This window comes from Elgaria multicarinata, chromosome 17 (assembly GCF_023053635.1).
Source record: "Elgaria multicarinata webbii isolate HBS135686 ecotype San Diego chromosome 17, rElgMul1.1.pri, whole genome shotgun sequence".
Classification (NCBI taxonomy): Eukaryota; Metazoa; Chordata; class Lepidosauria; order Squamata; family Anguidae; genus Elgaria; species Elgaria multicarinata.
In genome coordinates, this window is record NC_086187.1 from 12,102,083 (window position 1) to 12,107,783 (window position 5,701).

Below are 5,701 nucleotides of genomic sequence, written 5' to 3' on the forward strand. Positions count from 1 at the left end.
CATGCTTCAAAGTGAAGCGCCACTCCTCCCATCATTCTCCTTATTTGAATTCAAAATAGGGATTTTGTGAATTGGAGCTCAGCTGACCTGTTCTCAGGCAAGTTACGCGTCTTTTTCTTCTCACCGGTTTGCCTTTTAGGAAGCTAGTGCCGTGCGACCAGCCACACCCGCCATTTTGTGGGTGGGCAAGCCCCTCCCGTGGCAGCCATTTTGTGAGAGTGCCCAGGAGGCTCTCTTAACATTCCAAATGCGCCCACTGACCCAAATAATTTGGGGACTCCTGCTAGACGGACCGAACCTGAAGTCTTGCTCTCGCCTCTTGTCATGAGTTTTATATGAGGTGTTGCACACAGTAAGTGCTGCCCTACTGTCTAGAGCAGGCCGAATCCTTCCACCGAGTTTTGTTTTCGTGCTGGTCGGGTTTACGTTGAGGTCAGCCAATGGTCTCCACAGCGAAAGGAATCCCGCCAAAGGGATACGTACCCCGATTTATTTTTCATTGAGGCCTATGCTGGAAGCTAACAACATAAGTAGGAATGAAGCCCTGTAGATTTACAAATCTTCATTGTGTATAGACTAGCCCAATTATGCTTGTTGTGGGAATGTGGATAGGGAGACACATTTCTCCCTCTCTCATAATACTAGAACCCAGTGGGGTCATCCCAGGAAGCTGATTGGCAGGAGATTCAGGACAAATGAAAAGAAGGACTTCTTCACACAGCGCAGAGTTAAATTATGGAACTCACTGCCACAAGGTGTAGTGATGGCCACCAATTTGGATGGCTTTAAAAGGGGGTTGGATAAATTCCTGGAGGAGGGCTATCAATGGCAACAAGCCCTGATGGTTATGTGCTACCTCCAGTATCTGAAACAGTAAACCTGTGTGCACTGCTTGCTGGGGAACATGGGTGGCAGGGTGCTGTTGTACCGGGTCCTACTTTGTTGGTCCCTGGTTGGCCCCTGTGTGAACAGAGTGCTGGACTAGATGGACCCTTGGTCTGATCCAGCAGGGCTCTTCTGATGTTCTTAACTTGCTGCCCTCCAGATGTGTTGGGCTGCAACTCCCAGCATCCCCAGCCAGCACTGGGGATACTGGGAGTTACAGTCCAACACATCTCGAGGGCATCAGGTTGGAGACAACAGGACTAGCTAGCCATTTTGGAGGGAGGATAAGGTTTCCTGTTCTGTGAGTATTCTTCTGCCTGTCCGGGCTGTACTAATATCAAGCAAGGCTGGAAACAAAGCCACTTATATTTATCTCCAGCTCAGAACTAGGACCTCGTCTGCTTTTTTCACTCAGAAGCCCGCTTACACCCCAGGGCTGTGTATGTATTCCTCGCGCACCATGCACAGAATTTGGTGGCAAGGCACCACTTTCCATATCCTAAGGATCTCCGCTTTATTGTTTTAAAATGAGTTTCAAGTTCTCGTGGCTGCAGAGAGTAGCTTGAAAGTATTATGGTCAACATCCACTATAATACTTGAGAAGCTGGAATTCAGCAGGACGTATAGAATCATAGAATAGCAGAGTTGGAAGGGGCCTATAAGGCCATCGAGTCCAACCCCCTGCTCAATGCAGGAATCCACCCTAAAGCATCCCTGACAGATGGTTGTCCAGCTGCCTCTTGAAGGTGTCTAGTGTGGGAGATCCCACAACCTCCCTAGGTAACTGATTAGGTGCCCAGGCATGCTAATTCACAGGGCCTGTGCCCAGAGTTCCGTGGCTAGTAAAAGCAGACTCCGCTCAGCATGTGTGCTTTAACTTGGCATGATTTATCACACCCGCTAGGAGGAAAAAAAAACCTGCCTGGGGAGTCAATGTAGACAATACTGAGATGGATAGACCAGTGTTCTGAGTTGCTATGAGGGTGCATCCTGTGTTTCTATTCCCAGAACCTTGGGACAGAATGCAGCACAAATGGGATTACCCACCGTCCCCCAGCTTTGGACAATTCGTCATTCTTCTGTAAGAGCCTGAACCCCAAGAGTTGCTTTGAGGGTCAGCGATAGCCAGCAACCACACCATTGCTCAAAGTTAGAGCTAGACCCTCAGGAAGCACGTCTCCAGTGAATGGGGTTCTTCCGAGTCTGTGGGGTGCCTTGCCAGCGTCCTTTCCATCACTTCACCCTTTTGCTTTCTGATCCTTCAACCTGCCTTGCATGGCAGCAACCAACGGGCCTTCTTCTCCTCTGTGCCTTTGGAAAGGGGACCCTCCTGCTCTCGCAGCGGTAACCTTCAGAGGCACCTCCATGTAGAAGGTGGGAAGCGTCGTTGCCTTCTGGGCCAGGGCGCACACGTCTAACCATGTGGCCAAGCCTTGCCAAAACCAGTTTCCAATTTGCCTTGCGGGAAACCAGAAATGCGTCCCTTTCCAGGAAGGGAACCTGCTGTGTGGTGTCGCAGCTTCCTCAGACGTTAAAACAACCCAGCCTTTAAGTCTTAACGTGGTCTCTGACCCTCTTTGTACAAGCACAGTTTGGATTTGCACTGTTCGTTGCGCAGGGACCCCCCCTACCGTCCCTTCCTTCACATAGGTGTGAAGCTCCTTGCTTCGTTTGCCGTTGGGTTTGTTTGGGGGCGAGTGCTGTTCCCAGCTGCTACGATTTACATCCCAGGGCACAGAAATCGCCGGGCTCCTCTTGATGGAAGTTCTGTAGACGCAAGGAGACCCAACAGAGATCGCTGTAAAAACATCCTCAGGAAGTAAGATGTTGTGGTCAAAGCGGGAGTTGAGGGACGCAGGCTGATGCTAGATGTTTCTTTGGGGATGTTGGGTACCTATCAAGTTCCAAAGGATTTTGAAGTGTTGTCCGGGTGCAATTCTACCCAAGATCCAACCAGACTTAGGAAGAAGAAGAGATTGGGGCAGATGGCAAAGAGAGCGCCTCCAGTGAGCTTATTAATGAGCCATCTGTGGACTATCTGCACCCCCTTATGCCTGCTGAAGCTATGTGCAACAAGACCTACGCCTCCATCACTCCTCTCACACCCGGGTTTCAGAGGGAGAAGTGGCAGAGATCATCCGGAACCTTTGTACTTCTGATCTTTTGCAAGCTCAAGTTTCAGTTGACGAAGATGGACTGGGGACGATTCTTCTCTGGTGTCTGGGTTCTTCGGCTACCTGCCTTCCACAAGCTCAGCAAAGGGTGGATTTGGGTGGGTGGGGAGATCCCATGTAAATAATTTGTGATCTGTGTAGCGGCAGCCCTGTAGTTTTGTGGGTTTTTTTTTTAATGGAGCGATAAAAGGCAATTTCTCATGCAACGCTTTCGTGTGGTTGTGGGATCAGCGTAACTCATTCGGCCGTGGTCACTAGTCTGTTAGCTGCCTGTAGATAATGCTCGCGTGTTCCATTGAAACAAAAGGACTCCTGGCGCTACCAGTCAAAAGGGATTGGCCAGCTGTTCCACCTTTTCCCCCTTAATGGTCTTTTTTTTTTTTTTTTGGTGGAACGAACAAAAATGGATAGAAGTGCTGGGAATGAACAAGAGGTTTACAACTGGAAGATGGCATCATAGATTCATCAAGTAGAGTTGGAAGGGGCCTTTAAGGCCATCAAGTCCAACCCCCTGCTCAATTCAGGGATCCACCTTAAAGCATCTCTGACAGATGGTTGTCCAGCTGCCTCTTGAAGGCCTCTAGTGTGGGAGAGCCCACCGCCTCCCTAGGGCATTGGTTCCATTGTCATACTGCTCTAACGGGAAGTATTTCAAGAGTGCTATCATGTCTCCCCTCGGTCATCTGCAGCTCTTGAAAAATCCCGTAAAGGAGGCATGGCCATGGCACGAACAAAGCTTTCCCTGGAAGTAATTGCTCCCATTTTAATTCGATGGGAGAAAGGCAAAATTACTGAGTACTGCTCCTCCTCCACACACACACCAAAAGCAAGAAACCGTTCAGCAGGACTGCATTTTCTCATTTTCACTGCATGTCCACTAAACTTCCAACCCCAATGCCAGAATCCATTTTGGATTCCAGAGGTTCCACTGATCTCAGTGGACTTGGAAACTAGCTACCTCCAGCGGTGCTGGAGGATTAATTCCTGTAGGTAACACTTGGCATGCACACCCAGGGGCTCATGCAGGTGTGATGAAGCTTATCTTCATGAATCTGCCTCCTGCTAGAGTTTGGTACGGACCCTGTTAATTCTTGATGGGTTCTGCCAGACCTGATGGTTGTGTGCTATCTCCAGTATTCGAGGCAATAAACCTGTGTGCACCAGTTGCTGGGGAACATGGGTGGGAGGGTGATGTTGCACCATATCCTGCTTGTTCATCCCTGGCCGACGGCTGGTTGGCCACTGTGTGAACAGAGTGCTGGACTAGATGGACCCTTGGTCTGATCCAGCAGGGCATGTCTTATGTTCTTAACCCCTAATTTAACATTTGAATTCTACCCTGTGCAATGCTATGGTATTCCTAGTTTTACTACCTTGAATTCAGACTCCCCCAACCTGGCGCCCTCCGGATGGCGGGGACTGATGGAAGTTGTGGTACAAAACACATCTGGAGAGACCCAGGTTGAAGAAAGTCGATTCATCTCAACCAGTAAGGCAAACGGCAAACAAATACGACACCCCAAAGTTGTGAAGACCATGGACACTTGTATTGTCCCAATATCCTATAAAACACAATGTGCTCTTGGTCAGAGAAAAATCTTGCATTAACGTTACCGTGAAATGGCTTAAGGCATTCTCTGCCGCTGACGTGTAAGCGACTTTAAGAGCGCGTTCTGCTTGGACGATGATCCAATGGAACCAAACGTTTATTGACACTGCTGTATTTGGATAAGTAGGTCAACTGTCAATGAGGCTTAAGCTGCTGCACTTACGTGATGAAAATAAAGGCTTGTAAGAAATATTACGTCCTGCCCTGATACTGGTTATGTAAATGACCTGCAAACCTCCATGGCCAAACATGAGCATGCAATAAATCACGCGTCGTCACCTGTCGCTCTCTGGATGGTCACTTTGGGGGGCTGGGGGAGCTATGCTGGGTTGCGGAGCACTGGATTTTATGCCCTAGTTTCACTACTGAGTGTCCCCTCTAATTAAGAAGAAAAAAGTTGGGTGCCAGAATTTTTCCTCTGGGATTCTGTCCGTGCTCAGAAACAAACACACACCTTGCAGGTCTTACACAGCAGAGTTAGTTTATTCGCTTCAAGCTTCGTTTACCGTTCCATGCAGTGCAGTGCCTTTTTACAAAAGTGAGAAACTATATACACATACATATCTACACAGTTCTTCTCTACATTACAAACAGCTGTGGTCAGGCTAGCCTGGCCTCAAGGATCTTTGGTGTACGTTCATCCTTAACCCCTTAATGTCCTAAGAGAATCCTGGCAAGGTTCCCTGTACATCTCCCAGTGTATCTCAAGGTAATTGCACACAGAGAGTCTTTCTCTGTTTAACCCTGAGATAGCCATACATACACAATTTTAATGACTAAGCAAGTATCTTACTTTTCATATACTTAACAGCAAGCACTACACCACTGCCTTTTGCATAGAGTTAGATCTTGGAATCCTAGTAAGAAACTCAAGTTACGAGGCTCCCGGGACAAGGCGGGACAGCTGCTAATGGTCAGTTTGCTTGGTGCTTCCACTGCAAAGACTCCAGCAGCTTGAAGCAGGAGCATGCACAAAGAACATCCCCTCGAGCACCCAGGATCCTCCCCAGTGTGTGAACTGGAACGGCAGGTT